This window comes from Varroa destructor, unplaced genomic scaffold (assembly GCF_002443255.2).
Source record: "Varroa destructor unplaced genomic scaffold, Vdes_3.0 BEIS01000001.1, whole genome shotgun sequence".
In the NCBI taxonomy this organism is placed as follows: Eukaryota; Metazoa; Arthropoda; class Arachnida; order Mesostigmata; family Varroidae; genus Varroa; species Varroa destructor.
The window spans coordinates 62,940,696-62,965,100 of record NW_019211454.1 but is presented as its reverse complement, the minus strand read 5'-3'; the positions used below and the strand labels follow the sequence as shown (position 1 = coordinate 62,965,100).

At 40.8% G+C, this 24,405-nt stretch overlaps 2 long non-coding RNA genes across 2 annotated transcripts; one reads left to right on the top strand and one right to left on the bottom strand.

The window, feature by feature from the left end:
• The first annotated feature begins 613 nt into the window (after positions 1–613).
• LOC147758950 (uncharacterized) lies at positions 614–4,013 on the top strand. The gene is made up of 2 exons (XR_015328114.1): positions 614–855; positions 3,305–4,013. It is a non-coding gene; the product is annotated as an uncharacterized LOC147758950 (long non-coding RNA).
• A 6,022-nt stretch (positions 4,014–10,035) lies between these two features.
• Positions 10,036–16,496, bottom strand: LOC147758949 (uncharacterized). Its single transcript, XR_015328113.1, has 2 exons — positions 12,195–16,496; positions 10,036–11,942 (listed from the first exon to the last, which is right to left on the bottom strand). It is a non-coding gene; the product is annotated as an uncharacterized LOC147758949 (long non-coding RNA).
• Between the last annotated feature and the right edge of the window lie 7,909 nt (positions 16,497–24,405).

The window sequence follows — 24,405 nt, the reverse complement described above, 5'->3', positions numbered from 1 at the left end:
TAATATTACCCTTCGCTTAAGCATGGAAGAAGCTATCGAAAATTCGAAAGCTTATGAATTTGCTAGTAATTATAATCAAAATAAAAGCCATATATGCTAAAGCTACTTAGACCAATCAAAATTACTGAGCCTGAAAAAAGTGAAAGCAATATTTCGCAAAGCATCAAATCGTCAGAGCTATTGAATGAGGAGTCTCTGACGCTGTTCACAATAGAGTTTGTGGCGGAATTTTTGCAACGGTTGCACCTGGCAACATTTAGTTTACCGCCAGCAAAACTCTGAACATCCTAACTTAAACCCTAACCCCTTCTCTATGTACCGACTTTATGTTTGGTCTTTTGTTTTTTAATTACAGCTGTAGAAAAATCTGCAAGAGGCTACATAGTATCTAAGAATACTCAGTAATAGTCTGTACGATAAGTCAAAGCGGTTTCCGACTTTATCATACTATTTCCCCTAAACATAGATACTACCTGACAGATGATAATGCTGGCCTCAAATGTGCCGCTTGGGGTAGCTTAAGTCGCTGTCGAGGGGTGGCGCCACGATCAACAATAAGAACGGCAAAAAGTGTCAGACCAGCGTTTGTTAGAACACATAGGGTGGACGTATGTGGAGAGTTGATAAGGGAACCGGTGTTGCAGATAGAAGCGTAACAGAGTCACGACACAGTCAACCCACATGAACAAAGCAAAAAGGCTGCTATTGGTATTATAAATAGTACGAGTTAGTGAGCATGGCTTTCTCAAAACGCCCTACAACGGTGTCGTGTCGTTCTTCCCTAGGCTTGTCGCAGTGTGCCTCCTTAACGGTACCTATGTGGTCAAGGCTTCGATTCACCAAACGATGAGATTGGTGAGTAATTTTTGAGAAAATAGGCATCATGATAAAGGCGGTATTTCTCCGAGACAAATTCGAAATATAGCTGGGAATCTTTCCATATCGTACACGACGTTTACAACCGGACATTTCCCAGTGCTTTGGAGAAGATTGGTGGTGGCTCTTGACGATATTAATGTCGTTTAAACCCTCAATCCTACAAATCTTCCGCTAATGGCTAACTCCAATTTCGGCTGTCTGAATAGCCTACTCTGGCTGCCGGGGCAGAGGATAAAATGTGATAGTCACGCCACTTGCCAAGCGCATATCTTTAAGCGACATGCACGTACATGAGAAGATATGAAAAAAAAATACCCTATCCATGTTCTTGCCGCGATCAACATCGTGGGGCATTGCACGCGCTTAGAAGAAAATGGCTGTCCATGGCGTAAAGACGTCGTGTGTATTTTAGGAGCCAGTACTTTACCGACACTTAATAATAATAATAAAATCAAAAATATTTGACCTACTTAAAAAATATTACATGGTTTATGTTTTCATTCAAAAATGCATTTTTTTTTAATTGTAAAATAATTAAAAATTGGAATTAATGGTTTCATTATTTTATCCAACACAAGTGTAGGGAGTAACACATTTTGTGGTTCTATTAACTGAAGTTGAGCTCTTGAGCATTTTTTCAAACTGCCTGTGGGTAGAAAACCAGTGGGGTATTGGAGCAAGGCTGGTGCTACCAATTTTTCTCATTTTGGCATCAAAGAAAATATGTTCCTAGATTTTGAGCATATATATCAAACACGAAAATAGTTATTAGATTGTGTAGTACTTTCTCGGGCAGAAGCGAGATCAGCTAACTTCTCTACACATTTGCTGGTGCAAGAAATAGGTTGGACAAAGATGGATCAATCATCTAGGCAGCTCATACGCAGTTGTTGTGTACGTAACTAGAGATCGATAAATCAAACTCTTTTTGCAAAAGCCTTTGGGTGCAGGAGAACCCCTGCTACTGCTAAAAGAACTGTCGCTAGAGATTGGTACAGGTGCTATCTAGTGCTTACGGAATAAGATCGACGCAATGGAGGCCTAAAGGATTGACGCTTCTACAACTGGAAATGTATGGATACTAGTTCAGCACGGTGCCGGCGTTACTAAGTGGCCGCACACTTCATTAGCTAGAAGTAGACAACTGGAACGGAAGGCGACACATATATCTCTTATCTTTGCTTCAACAAATCGACAGAAAAGCAAGGTCAATAATTAATGTTACCAAATACACATAAGGTTGCATGAACCCTAAGATATTTTCTACCTGTGTTCTTTTGACCTAGGGGCTAGTGGTAGATTATACCACTCGGGCAGAACACTGATATTAGAAATAGCGTCAAGGCTATCCAAATTAAAGAAGCTCTCATTCAGCCTGTATCACTCCATCAGTACACTTGATACCTGTTAAGAAAGACACTTTCGGAAATTTTCGAGCCTCTATTGTAGCCCATGTATTCAATATTGGCCAAGGCCTATAATTTCAATCGGACGGAGCTGTATATCATAGTTCACCACCCGAAACGTGGTTGCCTCTTCGTACAAACTCATTATATGCACCCGTATACATACGTGTAGACATTTTTATGCATACACTTTTATGGCAGGTCATTGCAGGCCCATAAACTATGTCGCAACAACGGTGTCATAATAGAAAGCTGAAGCCTTATAGCATACTGGCTGTTATATGACTTGATCCTTGAGTTATAAAACGATATAAGAAAAAATATATATATGACTTGTTGATCGCTGTATTTCTCTCTCTCTCTCTCTCTCTCTCTCTTCTTTTTGTATGTATACGTGCGAGAACGTAAGATAAAGAGTAGCAGCCAACATGGCGATTCTAACATGGAATAGATTAACATACGTTAGATCGTACGTAAAGTCATAGCTATGTCATTTGCATTGTCGTGACAATAGATAGGGATAGATGGCAGTGGTAATAATAACAATATCTTGTGCAAATAGGGGTTCAAAGATTATCTAGTACCACAGAATGATTTGGTTGTATTTATACAATCGAACGGATTCTTGTTTGACCGGTCTCGAACCGTACCCCGTTACAATTCATTATTTCGACAAAACCTATTATACATTTATTTATTTATTAACGACATTCTGGGTGAGAATAGATATACCGCCGCTTGTTTATCACTTGAAGCGGGGCAATGGTTTCTCCTTGTTTCAAATGGGTTTCGATCGTCATTAGCCGAAACGCATTCTTATGATAGAAGATACGACGATTTTCTACTAAATCCAGTCGACGCGCCTTATTGAGGCCACAGTCGATAGGCCAAATTACTTAGTGAATGTGTATACCCAAATATGCGACTATAGCAGAAAATATCAGCGAAAATAGATATAATAAAAGCCACAATAAATAGATAAAAGCCACAAAAAAGACCACTATTATTTTTTTGTTCAGAAGTGGATAATTTCAGTAATCGGACCATACTGGAATTTACACCAAAAACGGACCTATGTTTTAAGAAAGAGGTCCCCTCTACACGTCTCTAGCATCTACGTGTTATGTGAATACCTGCAACGGACGCTGAAATATACGAGCAGCATGAACGCCGACGACTGATACGCGAATGATGCAACCTGGTAAGCAGCTGGTATATGTAAGTTGCGATAGTTTTGACCGACTTAGCCGAACTAGCGACCGAAAAAGATTACGGTGTATGACTGTTGAATATAATACGTGCTGAGGAGAACCGTAACAGATGTGACTATACCCCTAAATTGACTGAACTACTTGTGTGAAGAAACGTAGGAAAGGCTCGGTGACGGCTCAACCCTTGCCGAGACATGTCGGGGCCACGGCTTCCTGACAAGTCCCGCCAGTAACAGATCGCGCGACAGGAAACAAACAGAGAAAACCAACATAGGGCCTGTTCCTGGAATTTGCTGACGAAACGAAAGAAAACGTGTCGCGTGTTCTCGATTTGTATATTATCATTTTTGATCTTGAATATCTGACCGCTCATACTTTTTTTAGTGGATTAAAGAAAAGTAGTTGTTTAAAGATAACAAGCGAACTCGGATACTTTAAAGTAAGCGATCAAATATGGATATGTTATTTTACCTAAAATAAAATATGTCCTCAGTATATTCCTTGAGGGTGTTGATAATTGTGAACCTTCGAATTGATGATAGGGAATTTTCTATTCGAATCATCTACCGAATCAAGTTAGATGCATAAACCTCGCATACAAAGATTCCGGAGGCTAACAATGGATGCTCTGAGAAAGCTTTTTATAATTAAATCTTAGATTTGATGGTTGACACTGTTAGAACGAGAGGCTTCTACTGTGTATATGAGATAGGAAATAAATTAACTTGAGGTTGCTCCGTTGAAGAACCTATTTTATGCAGTACTAACCTCGATACTTCGAAATTTTAAAGATACTGTTATTACTAATTATCTAAAAATGATGTTGACTTGCATGTTATGATGTAACTAAATGATGTTAACTAATATGGTGCATGCTACACATAATCGATTTTGGATATAGACACATAGATTTAGACATTACGAAACAGCCTTAACTAAACAATAGGTTCACTGGCAGCGGTAGCAACAGCAACACTGGCCAGCTTATTGTTCCGACCCACTCGGCTCTATTGGTTGGTCGCAAAATTCACTGCGTCGCGTAGTTCGTTACTTTAATGGTGTATAAGCCAAGCAACTTAAAAGGAGCAGCGAGACTGAAAAAATCTGGTATTTCTATAGCAAACTACTGAGCACATCGGGGCCCTAAAAAGCCAAGTGAAAATCTTCCCCCAGTCTCGACCAGGGCAATAAGAAGAATTTGTGTAAGAGTCGCTCGTACTTCTACAGATAGTGCGGCCGTGGCCATTATGTAGTGGGCCTTTTTTTCTACCTACTTACGAATAATATTGCTTCACGGATAATCCTTGATTCTAAGATGATACCATTCGTTTTGCAAGAGTAATAATAGCGATTTTTCCTGTACAATGCAATATCTAGTATTGGTCCAGCTGTTGTCGACGCTCTACGCAGTGTAAAACCTATGGGATAGTTTTTACGTTTTTATTTTAACATAACTAACCATCTGTGTCTGGACATAGTTCTTTGATGATCTAGACACAAATCATATGAATTCAACGAAATGTAACGTACAAATATCGCATTAAAAATAATGCATATATGTTAAGTTACTCTAACTTGTGCTAGGTTACAGAATTAGATATTCAAAGCGCGTCCATAATATACTGTCGCTAAATACATGCCAGTTTTTCTTTCTTATAGTGATACCATATTTTAAAGTAAACTTTAATTTTTAGGAAAAACTTTGGTGTACGGGACTGTCACATGGTATCACCATCCTTAATCTAAACCATTGTCATGTACAAGTAGACAAAATGCTGTGTGAAAGCGATGCTTTTTACAGTCGTTAATTTTTTTCGAAAAAAAAAACTCAGAAATTCAGTCATATTTCCGCCACCTATGCCAACCTAGAGCGAGTTTAGTTTATACACTGCATTACGTAACGCAATAGAGACATTTAAAATTATCACTTTATTTGATTTTTTTTTTCAAATAAAGACTTTCGTTTGACTCGTATGCTTTTTCTTCTATGCATACGCTCATATAGCGACGGTAGTAATAGTCGAATATGATGGGTTCGAGATTGGATTTTATACTATACGCCGTAACTTTCCGCCAGCATTACTATCTTTTCGTCGGCTTTTTAAAATACAATAGATATTAATACGAGATTCCTGAAGCTCGAGACCGTGATCGATTGAGCACTCCCTGAAAATTCTGCACCATAATCTACATATAGATCTTTTTAGAAAAAAAAAAACTTCTTAATCGAATAAAGTTTAGGCACTTGAGGTGAGCCGGAAATCAGTTGATGCAGGAATTTCGAAGAATGCGAAAATGGCTTGCGTATTTGCGGCACGCAAACATGAGACTGACGTTTTCAGGCAGTGCCTGTTGGCATGCCTGAAAACGTCAGTCTTTAATAGAATTGCGTACACACGGTATTATATATATATATATATCGTACACTCAAAGAAACATAAAATAATAGTAGCTCAAAAGACGTCGTGTTTCTACAATTGCCCGGTAACTAGTTCACTCGGGCGGGTTACGTTATCGTTTTTAGCGGTGTTTGTGAATAAAAAAAAGCAGATAAATTTCACGAGTTGAAATTGTACATCTGTTGATTACGTGAGATAGGAAACTATTCGACAATATCTATCGGTGTTATTACGTATGCCTTGGAAGCTCGTTGTCCAGCGATTTTTTTTCACCATAACAGTACTTAAACAAAAACAACTCACTGTTGTTAGTACGCAGGGTACGCTAGGTTCATCACATCAGAATTTATCTTAAAAAACTCAGTCATCAGATGCCAACGTTTAGAATTCTATGAAGATACTTCTGTTAAGCGTTGCTTCAACACTAAATAAAATTAGGTAAAATAGATTAGTCCACTTTAACTGCTGTTAGTAGCCGGGTAAAGATATCTTAGAATGGTTACTATTTAACAAAGACAAAACAACTCAAAAAAAAAAAAAAAACATAAAAACTGGAAGAATTCTTTCAGGACATTTTCAGCAGAACTGGCAGCTAACGATAACGTTGAATGTTTAGGAAGCAATTGAAAATTCCTTCAAACCCATTCAAATACATTCAGCATTATACAAATACATATTTATATATACTTAGGCCAAAAAAGGCCTCTAGTAGGTTAAATGTTTTTATCATGTTCATAAAACGCTATGATTCAGCTATATTGTGCAACACGAGTTTCGCCACTTGTATATGTGATTAGTATCAGATTTATATGTTACTTGCCAAGATTACGTGGTGTAGATAGTCTTCTAGCCAGGGAGGCTTGTAGAGACGCCAAAGATTGACTCTGACTAATGCTGTAAAAGTCCTGTTTAATAAGCGAGATCTGATGGATCCCGGCAATTGTAGCATCATCGCGCTACCCAACCAATGCCAACTGATACAGGAACAGTAGCTCTTTAAACTAGTCCAATCAGGCACGATAGTGAAGAGCTCAATCTTTCATTCTTCATGGGCGTGCTGTAACAAAGAGAAAGCCTACCCACGTGCACACATTTCAATGTAAAATACAATTGTTCTGTTCAATAGAAGATGTATTTCATGTACATAGACTATAGACTAGTGGAGTTGGTCAACTGGCATCTATAGCGGTCAGGACGCGAAACTAATACAATGAATATATAACAAAATGTGCGCAATTGGTGTTTAAAGCGGTCGAGTCTTCCTAGAAAGATACCAAATAACGTGTGATTCAAAACGCTGTGTGTACGCTTCCAGTGTCCCCCGTGTATACCTGCACGGAATAAACAAGCACTTTTCATATATAAACGAATAGTTATAAAATGACCACATATAAACTACTCTGTTTATTCACACAAATTGCGTAGTCTGTCTGTCTGTCGTTGGGAACACGAGTAGCAGCGATTCAGTAGACATCCCAAAAGCCAGACAGAACCCGTTTTCGGAAATTCGCTACATGAAGACGGTAAACTCTACTTAGCACAGCCTTTCTGTGTTTCGTTCGAAATCGCTATTGGACATTCGATCAGACGGCTGGTTCCCAGCAGAAAACGAAGTGTGTCTATGCCCGGCTTCAAACCTAGAACGGCCTGTTCCAAATACAAAATACTAGCTAATTCGAACTAACATGTAACAAAGAATACCTTCAAACAACTTACACAACTGGTGTAAGCCCTCCTCATGTTGAATAAATAGGTACACGTTAAAAAAAATACAATTAAACAAGAATACAAGGTCTATGAGTTGTCTTGAAGTTTTCTGAATGAATGCAATTTACAATCGAAATGAAACGACACAAAACGAAGCATTGCCACGTTTGGCGAAGTGGTTCATATACTTCAAAAAGCTTATTGGACTTGGCGTTTCAATCAGTTGTACTCGCCGTAACCAGCATCTAACAGACGAACGAAGTTGCGCAGGATCGTTCCTGGGCATCCGTTTCCGTGTATGATCTAACCGACCCACACGACGCGTGTTTTTCTGCATGTGTTTATGTGGTTATCCTATTTAACAGATTTCTGCCCAAGGAAAACGTTGTGTATGACATTTCCCATTTAGGATCCTTGTACATTATCTTTGGGTTTGGGGCCTGTTTAAACTATCGGCTGTAATAACCGAACTTTGTAGTGCGCACATTCACAATTTGAAAGTAATTTAGCAGAACGTCTAGATCAGTGTACTCAGAGCCACTTGGATAGCGAAAAAGGGCATAGGGGCTATATTCGATGCGAAGTTAGTTCTACGCAAAAAAAAAATGTGAGAATCATGTGTGAAGGGAGAATCCTATTGGGTTCGGAAAATGATTTAGTGACTATTTAATATCTCGTCAGCTTGATCTTTTTAAGTGAGTGATTTCTGATACGATTAGTTTGAATATCAAGCGCACTGCAAGAAATTCTCCAATTGGGCCTGGTTACAAAAAGTGCGGAAGGACAAGCCCACACAAGTTGTTAAATTACCCTCTCCCTCTTCCTATACTGCACATCATCGATTAAAAAAAATAAAATCCCATGTCTGAATCGCGTGCAAACTGTAGAAAGGCAAAGAGCGCGAAAAACATGCATACACGTATTGTTTAAAAATGAGTGAGTCGTTTGAACATTGGCGCCACTAGATAATCGCTTGTTATTCACGTTTGTTCTAGCAAAAAGAGCAGGACTTCTGCTACACACAAGTGATATTTCATAAAAAAAATCTGATGCAAACCCGGGTCCTAAAACGAGATTGAGTGAGTCTCCACACCGACCATTTTACGATTTTTCCCAGAGTAACGTGCGTGCATTAAGTTTTGTCAAGAACTTTATAAGGAAAACCTTTTAGCGCTTCTAAAGAAGTGAAACTTGCTTAAGGACATTATCACGAGTGAGCAAACGTGGACGCACGACGAAACGCACTCGTTCGATTATCAGTTCAAAAACGAACCTTGACCAAAGGAAGTCCCAGGATCCATCCCCAAAAAACAAGGTGCTCCTCATATTTTTTGTTCGACTGTCGCATAGTCGTTTAATCCGAGCCGACAATGCGTCGGCTCACAATCCATTACCTGTACAGTGGTTTCCGCGAAGAAACGTTGATCTGTGCATTGCCCCGATCCCGTGTTCGCCGGGCCTAATACGTCACGACTTTTTTCCCTTTCAAAAACTATCTGAAGAGGAAGCGTCTCGATAGGAACGAAACTTCTCCAACCTGAAAACTATTTTGGCGATCGAATTCGGAAGGTGTTTTGGGGACGAAAAATAAGTAACACACGTATGTTGCATACAACTTGGACGACCAATTAATTAGTAGCTTCGAGCAAATGACTTATTATACAAGTACATACCATAGATATACATATGGTATGTACTTGAATCTTTTGAAAATCGCCGCTTCGTTGTTGTAAAACTTTTTTTTTTGTTGTACAAGATGCCACCAAACAAAAAAGAGTGCTTCCATGTGATAAACGTCTAGTGGAATCCCTGTATACGCATTCGTTTCTATAAGGGAATTTCCTCTACAGCGGTCAGAATGTCATACCTTCTTGCCTTATACCTATCTAATGCTGGAGCTGGTTCCGCGTTCCTTTCGTCATGGCACAGGAAGTGATGAAAGATGTGGTTCGATTTGTCAGCGTGGCTTCCTTTCTCTTTTTGTTGCGCAGGTCACGCGGGCGTTTGAGATGACGTGCTTTGCTCCTTTGCGGCAAGCTTCTATGCGACGCGGGGGAACGAAGCGCGCGTCTTAGCCCCCTAGGCCACCGACCTCTGACTGTCGGTGCTCGAGTATTTGGCGGCCTTTATAACTATTCAGACAGTACCAAAGCACACGAGAAGCCGGGGAAGAGGACGGAACCAAGATATCTTTGTTCCAGTTACGGTAGCTTCGTCGTAATCACTGACCATAAAGCAAATCGCCTTCCGCTTTCGTATTTCGACGGAGGCTACCAACGACGTTGATGCGGTTTCAAGTAAAGGCAATAGCGTTCATCTGCCGTGTACGGGTTTACGCCAGTTTCCAAAGACATACAAAATGGCATGAAGCATTGGCAAACATCATCTGGTATTTAGGGCTTCGGTTAAGCAGCAACAAACTAAAAACGCTCCTTTATATCTCCAATTAACAAAACATATTATTAAAACTTGCTTTTCCAACATAATATGTGTACGCATTTAGTTGGTCTTTATCTACCATGTTATTTGTCCGATACACAATAGAGAAGTGAAGATTGTTCCTACACTGTTCCTATGAATTTACTGAATATTGATTTTATCAAACTAAGCTTACCAGTATCGTAAACCGGTGACAAAAGGTGTGTAGTTTTGTGGTTTATAGAGGCTTATAATTCATTTTATAGTTATCGGTGGCAGACCTATTAATACGGGAAGGAAACGGAGTACTAGGATTGTTGAGGAAGGGCGAAGGCAGCACGGGTCGATGTCGCGATGACCATAGGCGAGTTATTTCTTAGCAGGATCTTTCATTTTCCGTCACCGCGTCTAGCATCGCCTCTTAACCTATTCGTTTTGCTCACTACGAACTAAGGCCGCTGTTTGGACCCACGCAAATGCGGGATTCAAAGCGTATACAGAAGCGCCTTAGAGCCAGCGTTTGTACGTTAGACTTTTCCGGTCGGCATAAACAGATGGGACGAATGAGTTTTTTGATTCTGAGTGGCAGATAACGTGTGTTAAAACGGTTCGGATGTGTATGCGGAGCTTACCTAACAATAACGCGTTCGACATATGTTTTTTTTAGCTTTCTCAGGTTATTCGTACATATATAAATTCCATATTGTATTACAAACAGATACTGTAATGCAATAATATTGGGTACTCGATCATTGACATTTTGTAATCGAAGACACGGTAACGAGATGGGCAGTGAAGTTGTAAAGCTGCCAGGATCAAAACATTCCTGATGGAGTAGAACGATAAGTTTACTACTGGCCTTTTTTCTGTGCAGCCAATCGAAAACAAAACGATAGCAAAATTGAAGTTGAATTTCGAAAAAATTGAAAAAGCGTATATACAAAAGACTCACACTTGAAGATTCAATAAGCATTTTAGGAGATTACAGATCGTTAAGAAAATTACTGGGTGCCACTAATTAGATCTTGTTTGGTATAAAATGGTACGTTTACATTCAAATCGAAGTTCTCCTTCGAGTATAGTTTAGTAAGTAGAATCTCTAATAACTGTCTTTATCTGTCCGAGAGCAAGCTTACAATACGACAACCTCTTTGTTTTTATACAATAACATTGCATTATAAAAAGAGATATAGAGTTGCTAGCAATGGCACCAAGTAGCGCCGTCAAGTGTTTCTCAGGCCGTTGCCTATGTTTATGTTGAATATGATATTTTTTTAATTTTGAATAAAACCGATATTTTCGAATTACATCTAACTAAAATTCGTAAGTTTCGGACAGTTCGTGTCAATATCTCTTTGACTCACAGAATTAACTAATTATTAACCCAATTTTTTTGCCCCAAATCATTGCCACATTATTGTTGTATAGTTCGGAATTTTTGGCCGTCATAATAGTCAAACAAGTGCGCGGCATTTACTGCTGATGATGTCACTCTTGTCCAGTATTTGCGATATCAAGTAGATAACCAGCTGACAGCTTACGAATCGTACAGAATGATATGGGTCTCCAGGCCTACAGTGTAAGAATCAAAGCAACAACAGCGAGACCATGGCCGGCAAAGGGGAGTCACACACTACAGACAGCGTTCACTGCGTATGGGTATGACTGAAGCTTGCGACGTTCGTGTGTGTGCCCTGTTGTTGTTCCGTGTGATACCGACTGGTAAATGACGAGACTGACGTTTATCACCTTGTTATGCCACGTCTGAGCATTCAAAAATAGACATCGCTAGACGCGGGGACCGCCAACTGTGGCCGGCAGTAGCCGTAACGACAGCTCAACGAGTTTACGATACCTCGCCTGTCTTATTCCTTCCTTGAGTGGACGGCTGTCATGAGGCACTTGTACCGGTGGGGATCATCCTACGAAACAGGACAAAAGTTGCAATGGCGTTGAAAAAATTCGACTTTTTCTTGCGTAGACTCCCTTCATTCGATCGTTTGTCTATCAAAGGTCATTCGCACAATCATATAGAACCACTAGATAAGTGTATAGTGATGGCTAAACAAATATCGCTGAATAAAAGAAATTTACATGACTGTGGGTCTCTTATTGTCGGACATATAGGCGATATATCCAACAACCAGTACAGCTCGGCTTTGTAAACGACTTACGTTGAAATATTTGAATGAAAGTTGTCTCCAAAGGATTGAGCCCCAGCTTAAGTCCTAAAACAAATAGAAATGCGTGTTCGCGCTAGAAATTCTAAAAAGCAGTTGGCGTAAATCGCGGTCCTGCGCAAGTTTGTCATTCTAAATATCCTAGGAGACATTTCTTGGTTAACCGTGCCTTCATTTTCCTAATGATCTGCCATATCTCACATGTAGCTTCTTTCGCACAAAGATGGCGCAATACATCAGCGAAGCAAAAGATGTTGTTTTTATTTTACGCTCAGTCCATATAGCGTTTATCAATAATAACAGCTTTTCGCGTCTTTGGGTTACTTCCTCGGACACTTAATGACGTTGAGATGAAGTAGGCGGGTTCAACTCATAAAAAATGGCGTAATAATTCATAAAATCGAGCAACTTCTACTATCGAACTATTTACTATTGCTGTTTATACAGTAGTTGCGCTTGGTGATCAATGATTGAATGTTACACTGACAAAGGTTTTCTTCAGTTTCAATCAAAAGGTTTACGTTAATCTGAAACGCCACAAGTCCTAGATAAGGAGCCGCAGGATTTTTTTTTTATCGAATTCAGGGTTCACCCATACGTGATCATAACACTTCCTATTTAGTACTGAATTGAGTATAAAAAACACAAAACATAAACGTAGACGCGACTGTATATGTCTCTAGGTAAACGATATTTTAAGCTATTCTCAAAAAGATTTTGCTTGTCTATGCCGCTGATTTTTCTCAATAACAGCTCAGGAAAGCCTATCGGCCTTCTCAATGAATGGATACTCTCGCTCTCTCTGTCTCTCTCTCTCTCTCTCTCACTCTCTCTCCCTCCCTTACGCGTGTTGAGTTTAGACATTAGCGACTCCATATTTGTGTTTACAAATGATGTAATAGATATTCTCAGTACGATATAACAGTGCCGATAGCAAAGCGGCGAAGCTTCATATGGGAAGGCTGTCTACGAGCCAGTCGTCCGTTTTAAAGGATGGTTGTATTGGTAACTCAATGAACTCTGAATGCAAACCCCTTGTGGACTCGTAGCACAAACACTATTTAGTTTTGTCGACATTTTTTAGCCACTCTTCCGGTTCTCTAATTTTGTTAGGCATACGCCGTATACAATAACACATTTTCATCGTTTCTACCCCCCGACAACATGGTGCAAAGTTATATATAAATATCGAATGAGGAGATATTTAGTCACAATTAAGGAATCACATTATCTCTACCCGTCATTTCGAGTTCATACCGCGGTAACGAAGTAGAAAAGATCATAAAAGTCGAGCATCCTTAGGTAGGTTTGATGAATCCAAACAAAAATTGGCAAACTTCAGAGACCGTTTTGAGTTGTTTCAAGGGTACGGGTTTGCAAGTGAATCCACGAGGCACTCGAAGACAACCGCACTTCAGGAACTCAGAACATCAAATATCGCGGGTACACAAAGAAAGAAGGATCGGTTCTGTGACTGGCACAAAAAGACAACACTACGGACCGAACGTTCAGAACGAACGCACGGAGAACAAGGAAATGATTAATAAATGGTGTTTGGCTATCGCAAAGACAACAAACCTCATGAATTGAACGGCCAAAATAGCGCTAAAGCCGTGTATAGCATTTCTGAAAGGTAGTGCGTATATCCACCATTCGCAAACGGTCATCCGTTACGGTCAGCCTATTCACTGTTGTACCAATCAACTTCGTATGGCGCTATTTAGATAGCCTGGCCAATTTCACTGAGGGATTTATTTTATGTTGTTCTATATGATACGACCTATACTAATATTCTTTAGAAATCGCGCGTACTCACGATGGGCTTTTGTGACGGTGCAGTGGTAACGTGTGATGGTTTAGGTTTAATACAAGGGATAAACCTACACGGTGCATTTGTGCTGAAAGCCAGCCGCCCGGATAACATTTAAAAGGGATACCGAGCGCAGGGATGAAAATATTTTCACACCGGCTACACTCTACGAAATATTCTCTTCGAATATTTAGCTGCTTATATTCTTTTAGCATCTGATAGGTACCAACTTCAGTATCAAATGCACTCGTTTGATACCGCTAAAGTAGTTAGCGAGAGGAAAATCAATAGTTTCCTCGTGAGAAGAATGAGGACATGCGCCGTACGCACTGAATAAGGAGGCTCTTGCTTGAGGCATTAACAAGGAGTTGCGTGGTGCAGCTAGAGTAAGTTTCGATCCCACCCCGTGAAAACCGCTTGTCGTCCCTAAATTAATTTGTTAAACCCCACGGTTGTTTAGAGCTTTCATTTGTTCTACAGTTCAAACACGACTGGCTCTTTGGCCCCTGTGTCGAAGATACATTTCAGATATTCTGACAGAGAGCGCTCTTGCTCAGTTTATATCATCTAATAGCTAAGTCCCAGTCATACAAGTTATACTAATACGTTCGCATTTAGGAATACCTATCTTAAGTTCACGCATTCTACAGTAACTTTGTTGATATGACAAGAGTAGTTTTTTGAACGAAGATAAGCTTCGAACTTGGAAGAGCCCGCGCGCAATAATCTTACTATGCCAAGTGTCTTCATTGAATGGGCTGTCGTAATGTAGATTATTCGACGTAGCATAAATTGTAAGAATACAGCAAAAAAGACTATTCCAATCCTAGCAGTTCCATTAACACCGGGTTTATGTGCTTCACCAATGGCGATCCGCTATGCGTGCCCAACTTCAACAAATGCGATGCGAAATTTTATGTTTAACCAGACAGCAATAGGCTTCGTCCTTCCCTCTGCATCCACGTTGGTTGATCGCACTGGCAGAAGGTACTTTCGGTACCATCTAAAAAATAACGTCTTGAAAAGGTCGCCCGGTCCAACAAGGTGCAGCGCTCCTGTAACTACGACGCAGAGGTAATGGGTCTATTACGTTGTACTGTACCGTTAGTGAGCTGTCCAGGATCGGTCATCGACCCGCCTTTTATGCTGGCTGAAAATACATATGCAGTAATTCGCCATTCTTCGTAGCTAATGAGACCCATCGCACGAGTGAGCGCTAGCTTTAATCGTGTCAATCGCCTTCTCAGAACACTCACCATGGAAAAACGCACGCTGCACCAATAGTTCAAAGGTGGCCGGGTCGATGAGAGGAGTGAAGAGTTGTTTAAAATCTTCTGCTGCTGTAGTGACCTTTATCAGAGATAGCAGTTAATGTCAGCGGCGCAAAGCCGTTGAAGAACGGAACGGATAGGAAGCGTCGACGTCGTCAGAACAAGCTTGGTAGATTAGCTTTTTGAAGCGCTTACAGAGTAATTCACAAAAATCGAAATCCGTAGAAGAGATTCAGCGACGTGGCTTGGTAAGCGGACGGCCGCGGCTGCGTTTAGTCGACATTGCGGCATAAAAAGTGTGAAGGGGGCTAGAGACAACTCACAAGACTGCGAGGCCGATTACGTTTAATAAGCATGCTAGATGGTAATACTCAGCAATTGATGATGGGTGCTAGATGCCCATTTCGTACAAGGACCTTCCGGTAGCTCGGTTGTTTCGCAGTATGTCACTAATACGCCGCTTGTGCCACAGTGATACATCCACTCGCTTGCTACAATAAGCCGTCCAATAACAAAAGTACGTACACAGATAGACCTAAACGCAGCCATCAGCTCAAAGCATGGAAAAAACTATTCCCTCCGTGGAGCCAATCTAGACTTGGCAGTTATGAACGAACCTGAACTAGACTTACCAGTGTAGATTACCTAAAGTCAGGCAGCAAAGCCCTTTTAGAGCTTGGGACTGTCGCTGACAAAGCCGTATTGGCCAGAAAAGATCGCCCTGTAGTTCACGCTAAACGTTCAGCAAAAGCTTTACTTAGTCCGGGCTGATATTCGTCCTTCACAGGAGATGTAAGGAGATGTTAAGGCCGGCTTAGAGACGCATCGATGCATCGCTACTTTTATTGTCCATTTGCTTTGGTGGCGGCTATCTATGATGTGGCACGTAGTAGTTCTTGTCATGGTAAAACACTGTATTGCGTAGCATCACAATTGGCCAACTCGTCCGTGACACGGCCGTTGAGGCAGTTGCTGGTTACTACTCTGCTGTCCCGATTCCATTATAACGGTTGCTATAGCCAGCAGTAAAACTATCTAGCTGTCGTTAGTATAAGGGTGCCGAAGACGTCACAGGTTAGTCTTTATAGGCTCGGAAGATACGATAACGACGACTAAAGCAAGAGGCCTCCGTGCAGAGCCGATAAGTTGTCACAAAAATACAAAATGTTGTTTAGAAAACGACCCAAGGCTATTCAATCATTATTTTATCTCTGAGTTGCGCTAAAACGTGCGCGAAAGGCCACGTCTACATAAATGCACACGCTAATAACCGAGACGTATGTCGCCGCGTTAAAGGGCAGATTGCAGTTTCAAATGATAGTGTGGGTATCACGTTTGTTCTTCCAAAATAGTATAAAACAATTTTAGTATCATGGTACTAAATTGTGGGATTTCACTAATTCATCCGGAGGTCATAAGTGTATCTACATTCGTTAAAAGTGGGGGTAGTTACGTTACGCTATTTCATACTAGCCTCTGTAAACAAAACTTGTTCCGATTTTTTTTTCTTTTCATCAGTTGCCCTAGCGGCAACGAGTAATTGCATATGCGCACCTGTTAGTTACTAGAAAAATAAATAGCTGAAAACGTCAACAGAACCTTTCACATTAACAAATTGAAACTGGTCTTCGTCAACGGATTTCCTACGATTTAACGCAGATATCTTGTGCCTACTCCTCCTCGGCTGGCAACAGGAGTGTTTTGTAGGACACCTTGGAACAGCAAGCTATTGAAGCCAACGATGTATATCATATTGAATACAATGTTATATTAGCCGATTTATATTGCTCGCCATAGACTAGAGCCATGAAGCTGTTCTCGAAAACACGAACTGTGCACTGACATTGTGAGTGAAGATGAACTTAAAGAAGCTTCTTTTTTAACCTTAATAATTCATAATATCAATAGCTTAATTCAAGTCGTAACAGATCCTGCACGGACGCAGGAGCGCGGCACCTGCAATCATTATGAATATAGTTTTGTATGACTATGACTCTAGCCAGATCCTTTCTCGTGCTGAAATACAGGTCTCAAAACAATTATTTGTAATATCCGCCAAACACCAGACCAAAAGTGTGTTTCGTTTCGTCCATTATATGATTACAAAGAAGATAAGGCAATGAAAGCAAGCCCACATAACGCGTACTGGCGTCTTTCCGTCGGTGACATGTACTTTCGAAAGCTTGGTATAGACGCTCTGTGGCGTACATGCTCTTCCTTTGGGACCTTCACATCTTGTTAAGAAACATGCTTAAATATCGCTTAGCTCACAAGACTCTCCTTGGTTATTCAGCTGCAAATCGGAAGGAAGGGCTAAGAAATTACAAAACCTTTTAAGCAAGGTAAGAGAAATAACAAGAGTTCTATACGGAATCGCACTTTTCCCTTTCAGCAATTCTAACGTGATCCATAAACACATATCGACACGTACAAGCATCAAATATTCACTAGTACCGGCACGCAAAATGGATGGGTCTGCGCAACGAGAAAACTGATATTATGTAAAAGTTCTTCTTACAGACCTGTTCATCAAATGTTAAAGGAACAGCAGTGAAAGGTAAAACTTACGCTCATACCATCCATGTGAAAAGAACCTCGTAGTTTTCAATAGTGTTGATTTTTCGGCCGAAAACGAGTACAAGTACCTCAAAAAACATTTAATCAGTAAGGCTGTCTTAGCTTATATGCACAAATCAATAGGATACTCCATATACGCACCGCTTTTGCCAACTTTTTAGCGCACACTTGAATGTCCTAAATATCTTCAATTCTGCGATCAGGCTTCACCTAAGGAGCCAGCCGGACACAAAAAATAATGCAAGGTATTACCAGTGGAGCGATCACTTATTAAACCGATAGGACTTCGTCTGTAAGAAACAATTCGCATATCGACTAAGCCTGCCTGTACTTTTTTGGTTTCTCGAGTCACAACTATCGGGCATTGCTTACCAATCGCCCAATCCATTTGGTAGGTTCTAGTTGGGTTTGAAACCGGCGATTGAGACCACAGGTATTCTATGGGATTGGTAATCTTAAATCGACAGCAGCTAGTCAACTGCGTCATGTAGGAGCCGCAGCGCGAACGAACCTCGTAATGAGCAATGGTCACTTCATTTCAAATCAGGCATTGTGATCTGCACCTTTTAAACGAAAAAACCTACGCTAACTTGAAATCAGTAGAGCCAATTCTTTTGTGCGATTGCTGTGATACCAGTTCTCATGTATGTCTCTCCAGTGCGAAACTTAGGGTTAATCAAGGATGAAACACTCTTATAATGGGTGCAAAGGAAGCTTGTATGACTTATGGCTTTGTCTATGAAATTGAGTACGATAAAGTTGTTTATAATGATGTTTTCTTAGCAAAATAGTATGCAAAAATAATCTGAATATACTAAATAGATGCCGAGATAATAAATCACATGTAGCTGAGGTGCTTTCTACTACTATTTTTGCAGTCACTAGAAGAGTCTTGAACGCAGAGCTAAAAACCGGCAACAAAAACAATATCAGGAGAATGTTTTATTGTAGCATGCTCTTCACGTTGTTCACACAGGCATCTCTCTTTCATGTGGACCAGTTTGTGTATAAATAAAGAAATATCGTGTTGTATTGTACCACAAATGGTACCAGCCGCTGTATGGCGTTGTAGAGTCAGGGGTCCTCAAACTGCATTTGAACTGTCAGGACGTCAAAAACTCACAAGGGACCATTCAAACCCACTGACATGCCTATGGGATACAGCGAATCAGCGATTATTTGGCAAAAAAACGATCCCGATTCTACCTGATCTCCTTGAGGTTTAAGGCTGCGCAGACGATGTTGTGATCATAACTATGGGTGAGCGTTCTAGACGGCATTTTTTATATGCGTCTCCATCGAATTCGTTCACAGTTCGAACGGGTCACATTTTATCTTAGAAAGCTGGCAAATGTTGAGCAAACATATTCAGTATATGGCCATGACGCTCCACCAATTTAAAGGGTGCAGGAAAGTTTCACTTGAAGATTTCTACGAGCCCCAACTGAAAGCCTTCTGTGTAAGCTTACCACCACATACAGGCTAAACCACATACAGGCACCTATACGAGAATCAATGATTCTCGTATAGGTGCTATGTGTTACTATATATACGTTATATATACGTGACAAAACGTCATCTCCGATCTGCATGTTTTGATTTTTTTTTACCTGAGCGCGTAATTTGTTATGGGTTATAGGCGGACAGAAATTGATTTAGCGATACAAATCTGTGCTATACCTTATTTCTTTTTCATTGCAACGCTTTTTCTGCATATTTATTACGATAAGTTTAATTAATATTATAGGTTTAATTGAGGGTGTTATAATCCGTCTCCGAAGGTAGCATAAATCAAAATTTGCAATTCCCATTGAAATTGACGTTGGATACTGCAATATTCTATACATATTTCTCCGATATGTCATGATATAGTGTTTGTGTACTCTTTTTGGGCGTCTGCAGCGCGCTGCCCTTTTTCTTCTTTCGGTTCTGTTTACCGCATGCAATCTGCCTATAGACCATTCCGTCGCAGTTATCAAACAGCGTTATATGGCGCTTTGATCTGAGCTACTGGCTAGCCAGTGGGTTACGCAATAACACTGCGATAAACACTGGGCCTACAACGGCGTACGTATAAACGTTGTCTCTGTTGGCGTGGCAACGAGCTTTAGACAATGTCGTTGCCTGTTCTGCCCTGCCTGATTCCACTTTGCGTTTTTATTTCTCTCTTTTAACATGTGCATGAACTATTTATGTCATAAAGAGACGTGTTATGTAATGCAGACGTCGTCCTGGTGCCAGGCGTAGCCAACAAGGATTCAGAATCTCTTTTACGACCCTGCAATACATTCTCATCCGTATAGCATCGTACGAACATTCGAAATACGCGCATAATTCTGCGAACCAATCCTCCACATATAATATGAACAGTAACCAAACGAGTAGTCCTGGTGGTAGCATATCAATAGTGTATAGCATGCCGTAAGCGATTCTGGCGTAGGGCCGCCGTGAGGCTCTCTTCGAGACAGATTTTGGTATCCTTTAGCTAAATAAAGCCGCTACTCCTCCTCTGAACCCATGTCCTTCGAGCTTTATTTGTTTAGCGTGACGCGAAATATAGCTGAGCAGAAGCATAGACGCATCTTTGCCAGCGTGTACCTACAATTGTACTGTGCAACAGAATCAGGAACGTTATAGACGACTTGGCGTGTAAGCGATCAATGATAAGAGACGTCTAGGGGTAAATCGGTCCGCCATTGTGCGATAAAAAGAAAAGCAAGGAGCAATATTAGATTGGTTGATAATTAATGTATTGTCTCAAATATTTTTTCTCCTTTGGCTTTCCGCTCTTTGCCTATATTTGTTTTAAAAGCTCCCTGACCTTTACAACTCCATTGTAATTAAGTTTTGTGGTGGATAAAACTTTATTTGGGCTGTAGGAAATTAGATGCTTCCGAAGAAAAGGATTTTCGGTACTTACTCTAAGTCGTTATGATATAAATCTACCGGAGCGGGATGGGAGATTCGTGTTGTATAGAGAGAGCTTTACTTAAGTGTACCACTGTGTGCCTGTAGGGCGCACCCCACCCTTGTTGGTCGATCTATTACCTAGTCGACGACTAGGCCGGATGGCAGACAACCCGTTCATTGACTGGAAGGATAGGCTACGGATCCTCGGCTATTGGGACGCATTTTTCACCTACGGAACTTTTCAAAAATTTAAAATCTAAATGCTTTATATATTGAGTTAAACGCGACTTCTGACTGCCCTATGAACATTTCGTTCGGCACGGAAGCTACAATGAGACATTCGAACGCAGAATTGTTATAAATAATGAGAAGGAGCGTCTCTACGTCGACTCGAAGAAAAGAGAAGCGATGGACAATTCTGGGATATACGCCTAAGTCAGACTTCCATTTGGAGAAGAGCATGATTTGCATTTGGTGTGTCTAGAAAGGTCTTATACATTACACAGTATCTGGGAAAAACTCGAAGATTGGCAAGGATTTTTATATGGCCTAGCTGCATTAAGTAAACGAGGCTATACGACGGAAAAAGTTCGATAAATATGGCAAAGCCATTCTCCTCCACGACAACGTTCGAAAACACGAAGGAGAAAGCGGTGCTCGTTAAAGTCACTTTGCAGGACTTTGAGCGGAAGGTTCGTTTGCAGCCGGCGTCGTTGCTGGACTTCGAGCCGCTCACTGCCAAAGCGAATTGGAAGGATGTCATTCGACAATAAAAAGGATTTGAAAATTTGACCGGTTGATGTTTTTAATATCAGACTTAAAAATTTTAATTTCTGAGATGCTGCAGTGGTAAAGAGTTTGCCGTTTAAATTTAGAGGCACGTGATGGTCTGAGTTTAAGACCAGACTAGACGCACTTCGTTTTTTGCTGAGAGCCATTCGTCTAAAGAAACATATAACGGCAGGGTCAGACGTCAGACTTCAAAAACTTACGCTTGAGAGTCTTGTAGCTGAAAGGCATAAATACGTTAATTGAGACATGTGAGAAAATCGCAAACAGTAGCAACGGTTTTGCCTGAAAACGATAGAAAACTTTTTTGCATGGATGCATATTTAAAAGACTTTTATAATTAAGAAGATGAATTTTTTTCTTTAGGCACTCTATTAGTCACAGTTTATACTACGCTTCTACAGACAAGTATATTATGCAAACTGGCATCGTCAGTATATTTTAAAGAATCTAAGTTGGCACAACAACTTTTGCAGATAACATAAGATAGTTAAAGTTACATCTATGGCTAGCCTTTTGCGTGTGATTAGGGTTAAACGATTGATCTTCATTTTTACGTAGATATATATGAGACTAAAGTGACTAAGTTCACAGCAGTGACGATCCGTAAAATATATCGATAAGCGAATAAAGTTTTTGCTACCGCTCGGTAGCTGCTGTGGTAGAGTCAGAGAGTGTAGACTCATCATCAAATATGAGTGTGATTAATGCCATCCCTCTAAATTCATTTTCCAAGCTAATTTAAACAATTTGTCCGTCTGAATAACTGAAATTATCTCGCTTCATTCCCCACCGTTCTTTGCATCGCCCTCCGCGACAGCTAAACGCTAAGCACATTTAGGGGGTGCTATGGAGGCTTGTGCGGTGGTGGATATTCTCGTTTTTAAACGCAGCGCATGAGCGCGAGTGACCGAGCCCTTATGCTAACTCTCCGCAATAACTGCCGACTCAATGCTAGCCAGTGGCAGCTCCAACTATCGCATTCTACCCGGTTCTCGTGTCCCAACGAGCAACGCGCTTCTTTTGTGGTCGTCATCCGCGTTCTTCTAATCATTCTCAAGTCTCGCTCATTGTCCAAAAACAATTTACGAAACGAATAGCAGCGACAGCATCAGCAGCTATAGCAGCAGATGATGGTCTGTTCCGGTGCCCCATTTCTTCTGTAGAACTCTAAAGCGCTCACCCGCTAGCTCACGCTCTCTCTATATATGTGGCTGCGTGCTCTTGGACGTGTGCTCGCGTCCGCGGGTATGGTTGACTCTAAGCGTTTTCGTTCAGTTCATCGTACAACCACCGGCTCCAAGCGTGCCTCCCCTCGCTTCTTTCTCTTACGAGCGTTAGGACGTTTCGGCCTCTAGCTTCAATCTTTCTGAAACCACGGCTAACGCCACTGACTGTCGTCATCGCTTTTAGTGTCGTTTGCCTATCTCTCTTCTTTATCCTCGTCCATATCTGCTAGGTCTAGATCTGCGGAGAGAGTAAAAAACGGTCGAAAATGAGGAAAAAAAATAGCAGAAAGCAGCAGCAAAACCATCACAAGCTCTAACCTCCCCACCCCGCCTCTTATCCCTAGTGGAAATAACAGCACGTCCAGCGGAATCGCATTTTCTCTCAACATTATGAAGACCTAGAAAGAAACCATCCTCCATAAAAGAAACCATTTCAGCTTCTGCCTGCAGTAGCGGTGGTGATGATGCAGTACATTGTTGTATTCATTCAAAGATCGCCCCTTTTCTTTCGCTGCCAGCTTTCCTGATTTCCGGGTCTTTTTATCTATTTCATCCTTTTTTTCTTCTTCCAAGTCATTACTCAGAAGCCTCGCGCTACCAGGGTCAGGTTGTTGGTCGAAACGTTGACAAGCCGACACGGAGCCGCGCGGCGACTGTCAGGCGCGCCCTAAACCTTTTAGGCTCATCTTGGCTACTGTTCGGCCTGGCTAGTTCAGACAACAGCCTGCACTTCATTCGCTAGCTCCGAAGCAACGATGAAGAGACGACTGAGTTAATCGAGTGACGTTTTGCGGCACCGCTTTTTTTCCGCTAAACTTTCATTCCACAAGAAGCATATTTCATATAAGCATATATTGGACAGTTCAGTGGTTATATAAGATTGGCACTACTAGTTAGATTTGTGATCAGCGGTTGCCACACTTTCAACAACTATATTTTCTTCTGGCACGTTCGAAAGGTCGACGTTAGTTATTATTATTATACGTACAACATCCGTTCACTTATATCACATTAATTTTTCAGATTACCTTACTAAATTAAATAGGGTCACATTTTCAGCTCACAAAAAACAATTTTTACATTAGCCTTGAGGCACAGGCTGTTTTCGGCAAACCTACCTACAATCACTGCGTGACATTTTTCTGATGAACTCTTTAAAGGCAACTGCCCAATCTAGCTCTGAACAATTGTTCAGTATAAGCTGACTAGTCAGATCTTGGGAAATAGCCGGGCAATCATATTTTTAAATTTACGTTATTTAATACGTGCCGGTAATGGGAGTCAAGTAATAACAATGGAAATAATATTCTGCGGAGACGAATAGTTAAATAGGTGGTCCACCCCGTACCTTTTTGCTTACTGTATTGACCTTCAAAAGTAGATTGTTTAGTATATAGATAGATAACTCTACAATATATAATATATGGTAACGTGGTAAGACATTATATTCTAGTAAATTTTAGCTAACTTCAATTCGGTCGGGGTCGAGAAAAACGATCATGGAGGGGGTATGACGGCAAGCACAACAATCTGATACGTCCGATTACTACGTAGCGTATGATAGCAGTATTCTGGCCGAGTAGAGAAATATACCGATATCCAAATTTTAGTTTGCTTTA